We start from the raw sequence: 14,214 nt of genomic DNA on the forward strand, positions 1-14,214 counted from the left end.
CTGTCTTATCCATTCCATCACTTCTTATTTCTTTACAGTCTACCTCATCATTGACACACAATGCTACTCCACCACCTTTGCCTTTATTTCTGTCTTTCCTAAACAGCACATAGCCTTCAATACCTGTAATCCAGTCATGACTACTATTCCACCATGTTTTAGTTATTCCTATAATATCTGGTTTCACTTCCTGCACCAGTAACTCTAATTCCTCCATTTTGTTACCTAGACTCCTCGCATTGGTGTACAAACACCTTAATTTTTGCTTTTTGGCTTCACTCACATTCTTCACCCGATTAGGCACAGACATTCTACCCCCAGTATCCCATATTAGACTGCACTACCCTTCCTCCTTATGTCCATTTTCCTACCCACAGCTGCATCCTTTGTTACTTCATTTTCTTCCTTCTCAATGTTAAAATCCGTCATGGAGATTACCTGGGCATCTCCCCCAAATTCCTCCTCGTTTAAGGCTCTCTTAATCAGTTGTGCCAGCCTCCATCCTAGAAGTCTATATCCCTCCCTACTCAGGTGAAGTCCACCCTGAGAGAACATACATTCCAAAACCCTCTTTAAAGCACCACTGCCTGAGCCATCTGTCGATCATCATAATCTTGTCACACCTTTGTTGCCCTTTTCTAGGAACAGGCACAATCCCACTGAAGATCACCTGAGCCTTGATTTCATTGAGCGTGTTCCCCAGCCTGGCATAGTCTCCCTTGATACATTCCAGCTAGAATCTAGCTGTATCGTTTGTTCCCACATGAAGGACAATCAGTGGATTCTTTCCCGCTCCCGTTAGGATCCCCTTCGGCCTCAGGTCCACATCCCGTATCTTAGCACCCAGCAGGCAGCACACCCTTCTGTTCTCTGGATCAGCTCTGGTTACAGGCCTGTCTATTCATCTCAGTAAGGAATCCCCAATCATGTAGACCTGCCTTTTCATGATGATGATGTTATTCTTCAGTCTATCCCCTGTTCTTCTGGCTGCAAGTCCTCTCGATTCCTATTCTCCTTTGAAATCCTCCGCAACTCATCCTGTATCCTCCTGGAGCTTATATTTGGTGTTGTCTCTATTGACTCTTCCGCTCTTCCTATAGAATTAGCTGCTCTTCTCTTTTTGCTTGTCCTCCCACCTTCAGTGACCACCTGCTCTGTCCTTTCTACATTTTCCAACTCCGCAAACCTGTTCCTGAGCTCTATTTCTCCTTCACTAGCATGTCTTTTCCTTGGCCTGGTTATCTTAGTCACATGCTTCCACTGTCCACTTTCCTCACCTAGTAGTCTTCCCCTCAGAATTCTTTGGTCTTGCTACCATCTGTAAGTCTGAGGTTTTCCCTTCAGCCTCCTCACGTCTTTGCTCCATGATCTGCTCAAACCCCCTTCTAAACTCAACCAGAGTTTCCACCTGCATCTCCAGTCCTCGGATCTTTTCTTCCATCAGCTCTATCAGGTGGCACTTCATGCAGAGGAAACTTTTTTTCAGGTACCCCCTGCAGGATCGCATACGTGCCGCAGCTTCCACATCCAGTCATCTTCACTGCGTTTTCCACTCCTTGGATCACTACCACTGCTGCCTCTTTATCTGTCATAGCCTTCCCACCTAAGTCCTGTTAGTCCAGGAAACACAAACCAAGCCAAAACACCACCATCCACAGAACACAAACTCGCAACCAGCACCGGAACACCACACACTCCCTTCACTAGTCTGTCTGTTCCTCTGCCTGGTTCTCCTAGTCTTCCCCTCAAACTCCTCTGTTTACAGCTCTGTTTGCTGACTCCTGTGCCGCTGCAGCTGTCTGTGCCACTGCCTGATTGGCTGGCTACCTTTATACCTTAATCAGGGCTCAGCTTTTTTCCCAGCACACTGCCCCTACCAGCCTCTACAAATGCCTTCTTCTCCAACAGAACTCCCACTCAAACTCCTCTGTTTACAGCTCTGTTTGCTAGCTCTTGTGCCTCTGCAGCTGTCTGTGAAACCAACTAGAACACTTCAAAAAGCTATACCGATAGTTATTTTGCACATCATGTTTGTTCAAATTGGTCTTCCAGGCAGATTCCACAGTATAGTTGATGAAAACATACTTTTTATCTATCAAATTTTTGCAACCCATTTCTTCTCTTTGCAGGTCAGCAGTAGAGCAGGTAGGTTAACAATGTTGTCTAAGTGTTATAAGTGGTGTATATGAAGATTTTTCCACATGCTCATCATTAGAGTCAGGGAGCTTACATCACTAAAACCTGGAATAACTCAACTTTAAGTCTTAGAGCCAGGTTTGGGGGAAAAATGTCTTTTGCCAACTATTTTTTGATACACGTTATATTATATTATGGCTCAGTAGTGCTTCTTAACTTTTGAGTTTGACTTCTTGGCTGAGCAGTAGGGTGGAATTCTGAAAGGTACTGAAGAAGGATTAAAATTTATTACTGTTAAAAATGGTATACCCATGTACAACTGAACATTTTGCATTTGCAATGTTATGAATGTGTTATCAATTTTCGACTTGATTTTTGGTATTTCATCAAGGTACTGTGGAACAAGATGTGTTGTGGTTAAAATATATTTCTACACATTTGCTCTTGCCTCAGAAATACCACAAAAATTATCATGTCATCTCCTTTCTTCTTGTTATTTTATAGTGTGTATACATATTGGTACAATGAACAATAAGTGAACATGCTACAGTCCTGGTCCATAAGCTTAAAATATAAAGATACAAAACAGTACAAAACAGTACAGTGAAAAGTGAGAAACAAAATTCTAGTGTGTGTTTGTCTCTAAAGCAAGTTGAAAATATTCCAGTGGAACATTTATCTGTTGGAAAATGCAGTTTCTTTGAAACCAGAACTTTCCTTGGGAATGGGTTGATTTTCATGGAATTTTGTTTCAGAAAAAAATATGTGGAGTGGGGAGGAAAGATGTTAAGGTTGAAAAGTTCTGAGGGGTTTTTATATATATATATTTGGAACAGAAAATTTTGATTTTTCATTTCAAAATTTACTTTTCAGTTTCAAATTTCTTATATTACTCGGGGTGGGGGGGCTCCCCACATAAATCAAGGAGAAGTTAAGGAACTCCTCTGGGCACAATCAGTCCCAACTTGCTACACATCTGAGCCTGGAGAAGGGGAGGCCCTTAAAACGAAGAATTCTGGCCTAATCTGGGAGCAATCTGGAGCAAGCAGAGCTAGAGCTTCCTAGCTGCAGAGAACAGATGATGTTCACTGGGGAAACTGTCTGAAAGCACCAGCCAACCAGGCCATTTGAGGAAGTAAAGGCTTTTTTTTTTTTAATGAGCTCTGGATCTCAGCCTTCATTGTTTGGACACACAGGAAATAAGGAGCCCAGATCTGTTTCCAGGGACTGTTGACCTTTACCCTGCATGAGGCCACAGAGACCTAGCTCTCTTTGTGTGATGTGGAAATATTTTGCCTTTTCTTCATTCTGGACTATTTTACAGCCCTTAAAGGGAGCAGAGTTCATAAGAAGTGTAGCCAGAGAGCTGTACCCCAAACTCTGAATCTGATCTAAAGTAGCCTCATCATCCAAGGAAGGATATCTGGGTCAAGAGAGGTGCCTCTTCTCACTTCAGAAAAGTATAAGCTATCACAATTATAAGGGGGAAAAAATCAAAATTGAAACAAAACCCTTTAATTGTCCTGAAACTAAATATTTTTTCATAAATTTCATTTCAAGAGAAATGTCTTAATTCTTTGTCTTCCTTTGGATTCATAATGAAACAAGTCTCAAAATCATGGAATTTAACATAAAGATTCTAGCCTCTGCATAGATCTGTTTGGCTCATTGTGAGCCATTGTTTGAATTATAGACTGAAACTCCTTCAAAAAAGGCTGTGTATGACCACAATACACTGTGATTTAGAGCTATAAATTTCCATTTGGATCACCAGTTTAGATTAAGGTAGCTAAAACTATGTGCCACAAGATAATTCCCTATTGGTTACACATCTGTGTATTATTTTTTATTGTATATACTTCTAAGACATCTATCTTTGGGCACCTGAGAAGGCTGATTAGTTGTTCCATTTAGGATTGTACATTACTCTTGACTCTCCATTTACAGCAAGCAACATACTTTAGAAGGGTCCTCAATCCCATTTCAGCACGAGTAACTTTTCTAGACCAATTTTAAGCCCTAATATCAGAATTTTGGGACTAGAAAATCCACGTATAAAATTACATGTGCATAAATGAAGATCACATTTTTAAAATTTAGCCTAAAGTCTTCCATGTGCTGAGAATATAAGGTGCAATAAACTAGTTCCTGATGTGTCCATATTAACTGGTAGCTGAGTTCAACCTTACCTATTTGATTAAATCCACCACCTCTGGCCAAACCAACATGCTATTGGAGATTCATCCTCACCAATGCAAAAGTTCTATGGACCTTTAGTTCTCATGGAGAAATGATTCAGTGCAAAGGCTGCCCATCACCCTGTGAATAAATATCTTACTCTAAATGTTGGGAGGTCTACAAGATAAGAGCTAAGAAGGCAAGTTACCCTAATTGTTCAGGCACTACATTTTATGATATATTAAGTTTCATGATGTAACTTTGAAGTTATTGCCATGTTTCCTTCTCTATCTCCTTCCTGCGCTTCACAAAAAAAGACCCAAAGTTCCAGTTAATTTTATCAGTAACAGTACCACTCATTTAATCTAAGAAATAACTATAAAATAGGTTTGAATGAACCATAAATGAATCAGCCAAAGGCAAACTGTGTGGCTTCTGCATAAAAAGATAATTAAAGTCAGCAGCAACACTTCTTTCTTTTTTATTAAACAAAAGAAAACCACTTAACTTGGCTCCATCCTGTTGTTGGCATCCTATAAGGGCGGCATCTCTCTATGATTCTTGTTACCAGGGTAAAATATAGGGCAGAAAGATGTGGGAAATTTTGCACTATTTTACATAAAAATTACCCTTGCTGTCTTGGAGCACTCTGTGTGTGTGTGTGTGTGTTAGTAGCATTTGTTATATGAATAGTTAACATTTATTATTAATTGATACATTAATTAAAGCCATACTAGTGATTTCCATTAGCTCGCTCTCAAACTTCTACAGAGCTGTCTGTCTGGTTTTAATCAAAACCAAATGGTAATCCAAGTTCCCAGGCTGGAGCAACTAAGAGGAAATCATTCAGAGGACGCAGAAGAAAGCAGGAAAGATAAACAGATGATAGTTTCACAAAATTTGTATAGAACGAAGGCTGTGGATGCTGTGGGTTTCTCTAGAGATGTGATTCAGGCACCCTGTCAAACTGGAAAGAAATAGTTACCAGTGTTTTATGTCAGCAAAATTCTAATATGATCAAGATGGAGTCTGTCCTTGTGCTTTTGCAGAGCTGGATTTGTGTGACTCTGGAGGATTCCCAGTAGAGGTAAAGCGGAATATGCCATTGCTTGTGTATAAGTACTTATAAACCGTAATGAGTCATTCATTTCTCGTGATTCAAGCTAATTTAATTAGTAAAAATGTGTTTGCAGTTTCCATGTATAGATTTTTATCTATGTAATTCTGTGGTTTAACGGTCAAAATTGCACTAGAAGCTTTGTAAAAGCCAGCCTGCTTTTTGCCCATTCCCTGCTCTGAATCCCAAAGATCTGAAACATTTAAAGATGTTCTCCTATGTTTAGGGACAATTATGGAGTTGCATATGTATATTTCAGTTGTAGAATATTTTTTTCATAAACCTTTGTGGAATGGAAAATACTTCTAAATTCTCTAAGTGCATCATAAATCTTTTAATAGTTTGACAGAGTTGTCTCAGTAGTTGGCTAACTCAAATGATTTGAAATGTTCAGTCTTGTCGTCTTTTTATTTCCCTCCCCCCTGCCCCCTCAGTGCAGTCCTTCTTTCACATATGCATACTATTCAAAGGCAGGAAATACTTTTCAGGCAATCTGGGCCTGGTTGTTGAGGCCCCTTTCACAAAACATCAGTCTGAATTTAGTAGACAGAAGTCACTGGGAAAAGCTTGACAGAATTCAGCTTAGTTAAGGCTCCCTCCAGCTGCAGCGGGTGTTTTTGTTAGAATCACACATTGAGCATAACTGCTTAGAATAGAGCAGTGATCTCAGCAACGAAATCTGAACTTTTATGCCAGCAGAAACTAACTGGGACTGAGTGATTTTTTTGGGGGGGTTGGGGTTTTTTTGTGGCCAAAGTTTTTAGCAAGGTAATGTCTGTGATTTCCACCTTCTCTTCAAATAGGTAAGGCAGTATTGGAATCTTTTATATTTTGTGTTTAGATAAATAAATAACGCTGATTTGAAAAATCAAGACATTTTCTGTAACTGGTTAAACTGAATGTCAGTATCCTGCAGTGGAGCTGTCTACGTTTACGATATCAAGAATAAAACTGGAGGTGGTAAAAAAAAAAAAATAATCACAATAAGCGGTAGACTGTGTGCCAACTGCATGTATATTATATTTATGTCTATAAAAAGTTGGAATGATATGCTAAACCTGATTTTTTTACATTCAATGATAAATCGTTGCATGGTTTTATTTGCATTTTTTTTAATGGCCGTAAGACAGGAAAACCAGAAGTTTGAAGGTTATTATCATTATTATTATTATTATTATTTTCTACCTCATTTGCCAACAGGAAGGGCATTTAGGGCTAGGCTTTTTTCCTTAGTACTAATTCTCTGAAGCAAATCTTTAGGCAGGAATATCATTTATACCTCTATTGGTTTTGTCTCTAGTGGTTTTTCCCAGAGCTCTCTTAGTTCTAGTTCATGTCTTAAAAATAAATATTCTTAAAAATGTACATTCTGAATGTGAAATTTTAGGGCATATTTCCTGACAGATCTGATGTTACCTAGGTTTCATCAATCAAGATGGCAGAATTAAAAATAACCAAATACAGCTGGATAACTGTTTTGTGTATGGAATGCTATTCACGCATTTTAGAAAGAAAAAAGCAAAAAATGGTAAATATATATTGATCATAGTAAACTGAACTGAATCTTATTCAAATCTTGTCTTAATGTTTAATATTAGCAATAAAAGTAGCAAGAATCTTTTTGAGCTATTTAGAAGAAAATTTAGCATAGCTTTTATTTATAGGGCATAAACATAGCTGGCACTACTCTATATATAGTAGGTTATTTAATTATTACAGCGTTATGCACATTGGAAATGTATTTGGCAACTAAACCATAAATATCCCATTGTCTCTCAATATATCCAGAATGACAGCTATTGCACAGAAGTAATATGAGACATTCTTTGTCGCTTCTGTGCGTCATTAAGATTCTATACAGTTATTGGCCAATTAGGTAACTAAATATGAGTCATCACTTCAAATGTGTTGGGGAGAGCTGAAAAAAAGTTTTAACTGTGTTTTTACCAAGTATTGTTTTAAAAATAATGATCCAGAAGTTTTTCATTGCTGTGTGGCATGAAGGGAAACAAAGGAGCAGAAATTATTCTAGAAGGGGCCCAAATACCACAGTGGAAAGGAGCATTGGTTTATATCCCATGCTTCCCCATCCCTCTAAGACAGAGGATGCCCTTCAGTATGAATGCCTGCAGGGTTACTGCTCTGTGGATAATGGGAATTGTTGGTTCCAAGGAGAACAAACTGAGAATAGCTGCTAGATATTGTAGCATCCTGTCAAGCTTCCATGGATGTTTGGGTCGAAACTAATGTGAAAGTTATTGCTGGCCATATTGACAATATCTTCCCCTTTTGTGACCCAGAGACGTGGTTACTATATAGTCATATTGACAATGAACCTTGTTGCCATGCAGAACAGAAGGCCAGGAAGCAGGATAAGGAGACAGGCGTTTCATATGACTTCTCAGGATTCTGAGTAGGGACCTGATATAACTGGCGATTTTGTCTTAATGCTTTTGCAAAAATGCTCCATGCTGTATTCTCTTCAGAGCCAAGCGCCCCTTCCCCAGTTTTGATCCTGCCACCATTTATATATGTGTTTAACTATGCATTAGTCCAAATGAAGAGATGAGAGCCCAGCAAAGGATAAAAAGAATGAGACCTTTCTGATGGAGCAATCTTGCGTGGTGCTGAGCACATTCTGCAAAGATTTAATTTACTTCAGTAGTATTAGAAGACACTCAGCATCTTCTGGGGCTGTGCTGTGCCATCCATGAGAAAATAAAACTGTTCATCTGAAAACCAGAATGCCAGCTTTGTCATTTTAGCTGTGAGGGCTTTCTATGAGTAAAATGAAGCAAAGTTAATAACTGGCCACTTTTTTTTTTAAGTGGAAGAAATCCTTAAAACAAATCATCTTTCCACTAGTCCATTTATGTTTATACCCTAACATTTTCTAGCTACTATACTTTGTAAGTTTTAATACCAAAACAAAGCTAAAAATCACAATACTCTGCTCATGTATCACCATCCAAGGGAAATGAATACATTTAATTCCAGTTGCCAATATAACTACATTTTTTTAAAACAAAAGATAGATTGGAATGTTTTTATGACTTTACTGTGCCTGAAAAGAGAGGATGTACTCCGGTCATTCTGCAAACACCCATGTGTTTAACTTCATGCATGTGAATAGCAACACATGGAACAGTAGGACTAATTGTACGTAAAATTAAGCACGTGCATAAGTGCTTACAGGACCGATGACAAAGTGCATCTGAGAACTGAACAGTTGCATTCTACACACAGGAAAACTAAGGCCCCAATCCTGCAAGCTGTTCTGTGCAGGTGAACTCCTATACCTGTGTGGAGCCTGATTAATCTCCAGTAAAGATCCACATAAATGGACAAGTTAGAAGATTTTGGCCTAAATCCTATTGACCTTCAGGACATTAAGCTAGGATTATTTTTTGCCCAGACATATGAAAATTGGAGAGAATTGTCTGAAGGGACAGGGGATTTATAGCAGGTTCCTAGAACATACAGCTAGGTGTTGACTTTAGCCTTTCTATAAACATAAAAAAATAAAATAATCATCACCATTTTGACTTTTCAGTATTTTCAGTTATATTTTTTATTTAAAATGTCAGAAATACTAGGTTTAATGTTGCAAGGTTTTGGGGGTTTTTTGTGCTCTTAACATGACTTTTGTGAAAACTATCATTCCTGGAATGTTATCTGAAAAAAAAATTGCATTGATTTGTTAAAAAACTTACTCTTTTCTCCAAAAGGTATATTTTAGAATATCCTCCTCTGAATTTTAGTCATCCTGGTTCCATATTATAGGATCATTGTATTAATGGGGAAAAAAAGTTCAAAGAAATTATGATTATTATTGATTTGCAGTTTGTGTCCTTTTATTTGAGAGGGGGCAAAAAAAGGTGGGGGCAGAGATGCTTGAAATAACAGCTGTAGGGGGCTAATCTTGAGGTCCTTAATCCCAAGTAGTTACTGAAGTCAATGTGACACTTGCCGGAGTAGGAATTTCAGGCTTTGGCCCCATATTCATGTTTCTGATGCAGTGTACATTAAAGAGTATAGTTTGGGTCAATGATTATTAATTACTCAACTTTTTTTGAAAGCACTTTAATATGTGTTCATTACAGGGTTCTATACTGATCCATGATGGATAAAGGATTCCCAGATAGCGCAGCTTCTAAGTCAATAAAACAATTTTTTACTTGCTAGCTCCCTCAGTTTTCTGTGAGCAAATGACTGGAGGCTGTACAACTCAGATGTTCAGTTACAAAACGTTATTTACAAATAAGTTGAATGGTTAGATCCACTTTCAAATCCAAACATTTTGCAGTATGCAAAACCATGATCCAAAGTTGTACCCCAACATCACGTGCATGCAAAATTCCAGGTGTAAATTAATAGTAAGGCTGTGACTATTCTGGAAATATGGTTCTTAATTCTCATAAAATTGTGAATGTATTTGTTATATGCAGGGCCGGCTCCAGGACACAGCGCGCCAAGCGTGTGCTTGGGGCGGCATGCCGCGGGGGGTGCTCTGCCGGTTGCTGGGAGGGCAGCAGGTGGCTCCGGTGTACCTGCCGCAGGCGTTTCTGCGGACGGTCCGCTGGTCCTGCGGCTCCACTGGAGCTGCGGGACCGGCGAGCGGCAGACCGCCCCCTGCGGCGTGCCGCCATGCTTGGGGCAGCAAAATTGCTAGAGCTGGCCCTTATTATATGTTGATTATTGTGAGTTTAGTTTATCTTCAGTTGTTACTTGCTGCTGTTGGTGATGTTTTTAGGAACTGTGTATTTGAAGTGTAATCCTGTGGTAGAGGAGATATAATACAGTATTATGATAATTACTTTTTTTTCTTGAATGAGGAAAACCTCTTACATTGAACTTGGAAGTGCCTATTGTTTTACATTTGGCAGATTGTGCATCAACCACTGAACATAAACACAAAAACAAAGCCTTAGGCAATATGTATCTTTAAAAGCTGGTTCAAATAATCTCTTTAATGTACTGTCTTTTGCTTTTCTAAGTGTTTGTCATCTTGTATTATCTTTTCTTTTTAAAAAATATCAAAATGGGGACCAAACTAGATCTTTGAACAATGGAAAAACTGGCATCATGATTTGAACTTCATATATGGTGACTGTTACCTCTTTGCATCTCTGTTTCCAGTCCCACCCTTTTTCTGTCTTATACAGTGGTTCTCAAACTTTTTTATTGGTGACCCCTTTCACACAGCGAGCTTCTGAGTGCGACCCCCTTATAAATTAAAAACACATTTTTATATATTTAACACCATTATAAATGATGGAGGCAAAGTGGGATTTGGAGTGGAGGCTGACAGCTCACGACCCCCCATGTAATAGCCTCATAACCTCTGAGGGGTCCCAACCCCCAGTTTGAGAACCCCGGTCTTATCTATCTAGACTATAAGCTTTTTGGGGCAGAGGCTTTTCCTTACAATGTGTTTGTACAGTGCTCTGGCACAACAGGGCCTCAGTCATGATTGGGGCCTCTAGGTGCTACTGTAAAACAAATAATTTTCTGTATTAAGCCATAGAAAATGTCCAATTTTGAAAACACTGAATTTTTGGGAAGTGTGGATTGTGACCCAAACTTTGCAGTGGGATTGGAAGGATTCAGAAAGAGAGTGACATGGTTTGATTGACAAGTGAGGAAGCTTTAGGCTGGAATGGGGGGTTATAGGAGGTTATGGAAAAATATTGGGAGGCTAGAGAGGAGAAGATGGTAGTACTTCTTCAGAAGATGAGAGAGAAGAAAATGGCAATAATCAAGATGAAGGAATAACTAACAATAAGCATGTCTAGCCTAAGTAAACATAATTACATCATGGTATCCATAGCCTCGGTTGGGTGGGGGGAAGTGAATTTGATGTTGTGGTAAATGACAATATTCCACATACTTCTTCAGGACTGCCACATAAAGAGACATCGCTAATCCCTCCTCTTGGTTTCGCTCACTGTCACAGCAGTGCACCTGACACTGATAAATCCATGCTGGATATGTTGGTTCTAGCCAACTACCATCCCGTATTAAAGCTTCTGTTCCTGAGCAAGCTCATAGAAAGCTAGTCAAAGGCCCAAAAGCTCAACTAATTGAAGCTAATGTCCTAGCCCTGGCACAATCTGGATTCAGGCCAGGATAGGGGATGGAAATAGCATTTAGTGGCACTGATGGATGATGATCTCTTGCAGTAACCCATTCTCATCCTCCTAGATCTCTCTGAAGTATTTGGCACTATCTAACATGAGACAATGCTGCCTCACCTAAGAGAAGTTGCAGGAGTCCAAGGGAATGCGCTAGAATGGTTTGAGTCCTTCTGGAAGGGACACATCTAAAAAGAATTGATGGAAACTATGCCTCCACCACTAGACCCCTCACTTGAAGAGTCCCACTGAGATCAGTTCTCTCTCTGGGTCTTTTCAACATCTAAAGACTGCCACCAGATAAACTAGTCAGACAACAGGACTCAAGTACCAGCAATTTGCAGATGACACACAGCTTTACCTACCCTTCACCACATATGACCACACAAGTGCCACCAAGATGACCCAGTGCTTGGATGAGATCAGCTCATGGATGAAGAACAGCTGGATGAAGCTAAACCCAAGCAAGACTGAGGCCAGGCTGGTGATCAGTGTGACATTCAATGACCTCTCAGAGGAAAGGTTCTGGGCAGAGATCTGCTTCATGAAGCTTTGCTTTACAGAACAGGATCTTCTTAAAGGTGCAGTTACCCACAGGGAGAGTAAACACTTTTTGAAAAGTTTGACGCAGTCTTCTTTAGTTGAAATGACCAATTTGTAGGGGTGTACCTTCAGTGTGAAGCATCGGAGAGCAAAGTTTTCTACCATCTTAGTTGGCTATGAAACTCTGTCCCTTCCTAACAGATGACATGTGCTCAGTTATTACATCTCTTTGTCACCTCCCACCTGAACTACAGCAATGCAGTATTCCTAGGCACAAAGCCATCAGCCCTTAGGAAACTACAACAATTACAGAAGGCTATGGCACATCCCCTCAGCAACACAGGCTACTGCAAGAACATCAGACCTGTTCTCTCCACTGGCTTCCCCCAGAATATTGAGTCAAGTTCAAGGTTTGGGTCCTTTTCTTCAATATACTGACTGGTCTGGGCCCAAGATACTGAAAAGATCTCCTGAAGCTTTGGGATAAGAAGCCAAGTTATCAACCACTGCCTTTAGGCACAATGAAACTATAAAGGAAAAGCTCATCTGTGCAATGGAAAGAAATTTCTGCAGAGCCAATCTGGAAATGTGGAACTAACTCCCACTGGATTCAAGGACATGGATAAACCTCACCACCTTCCACTACTTCCAGCTGCCTTCTATAACATAAACACATAGTGGTGTGTTAATTTTAAAAACAAAACAACCCCCCCAGCCACCACAGAACTGAACCCTACCAAAACAAAGCGTTCCATTGCAGACCAGTTCTGCAGACACAGTTCTTCCCTTGGGAACAGTATGAGTGAGAGAACAAACCACACGTGACAGGTGTTTAGCGCTATTGGAAGGTGCTCAGTTACTATGGTGATGAGCATGGTATAAGATGAAATCACATTTTATGAAATGTATCTCTCAATTATCACCCAGCTGCTTTGGAGAAAATATGTCAAAAATACAGTAATTGCACAATCTCTGCTTATATTTGTCAGCAGTCTGTCCAGCAGATTAGAATGAAGGCTTTACCTCCCTTCGAGTCTTCCTACGTGGTATTGCCACTACAAAGTAATCTGTATGTAATATAAGAGCTTCACTGCTCTCAAGTCTCTTCAAAAGTCCTGTTCCAGTTGCCATTCTCATGACTTTTGCAATTTCATCCTAAGCAATATTCCAGATGCACTTGCCAAGTTTCCTCTCAGGATATTTTCAGTTGCACCCAAATGGGAATTCCTATCACGCTTTTACCGGCAGCCTGTACCTTTTCTCTTTAAACCTCATCTCCACAAGAAACAAAGCCATTGCTGACAGTGGTATTCAGCAGTCAATTCCATTTAACTGGTGTTGAAAAAGAGTTTAACGACTAGTGTACATGGGACAAAATCTGTTTTCAACACTATATTATGCATAAATGTGTTATTGAGACCTTGTTCAATCAAATCTGTCACGTTTCTGTAATGGTGTTTTTTGTCCCATCTACACTAGCAGTTAAACTATTTTCATCACCCATTCAGCAGTGGGACTTGTTGCTGACATCCATTGTCAGCAGTGGCTCGAACAGGACCATAGTGTATAGCATTTTTTCTTTAAATTATTTCACTCCTTCCTTTCTATTGGAAGCTTCAATCTGGTAGGCGTTGGAAATAAAGTCAAGCAATATTAAATTGGTTTAAATATGAAAACTTGGTCTTTACACTGCAGGTTTGGGGGTTTTGTTTGTTTGTTTCCATTCTGAAAATAATGATTAGTTTTTCTATTAACTCTACCAGAGGTTAAGAATGATCATCCTGGGTACCCCAGATGAGTTTGGAAGTTTTAAATAGATGCTTAGGGTACATCTACACTCTGACCTGGGGGAAAAAGAGGGTGGGGCGAATCTCAGCTCAAGGAAATATACCCATGCTAGCTAGCCCTGATTGAGCTAGCATGCTAAAAATAGAGTGTAGCTGCATCCACATGAGCAGTAGGAAGGGCTAGCCACCCGAGCACATACCAGTGGTCTCAGAGACCTCATACTCATGGAAGCTAACCCATCCATTTCACTCATGATGCTGCAGCAACACTCACGCATGCTAGTTCTGATAATGTTGTCTTGAGGTAGGACTCATGTCC

General features: G+C 39.7%; 1 protein-coding gene across 1 annotated transcript in view; it reads left to right on the forward strand.

Moving 5' to 3' along the window:
- The first annotated feature begins 6,175 nt into the window (after positions 1-6,175).
- Positions 6,176-14,214, forward strand: part of DLC1 (DLC1 Rho GTPase activating protein) — a 381,496-nt gene continuing 373,457 nt past the window's right edge. The window contains exon 1 of the mRNA XM_032799001.2: positions 6,176-6,234. The gene's annotated coding sequence lies outside the window, so the exon portion shown is untranslated. The remainder of the gene's footprint in view (positions 6,235-14,214) is intronic.

The sequence above is a fragment of the Chelonoidis abingdonii genome, chromosome 5, assembly GCF_003597395.2.
Source record: "Chelonoidis abingdonii isolate Lonesome George chromosome 5, CheloAbing_2.0, whole genome shotgun sequence".
Lineage (NCBI taxonomy): Eukaryota > Metazoa > Chordata > Testudines > Testudinidae > Chelonoidis > Chelonoidis abingdonii.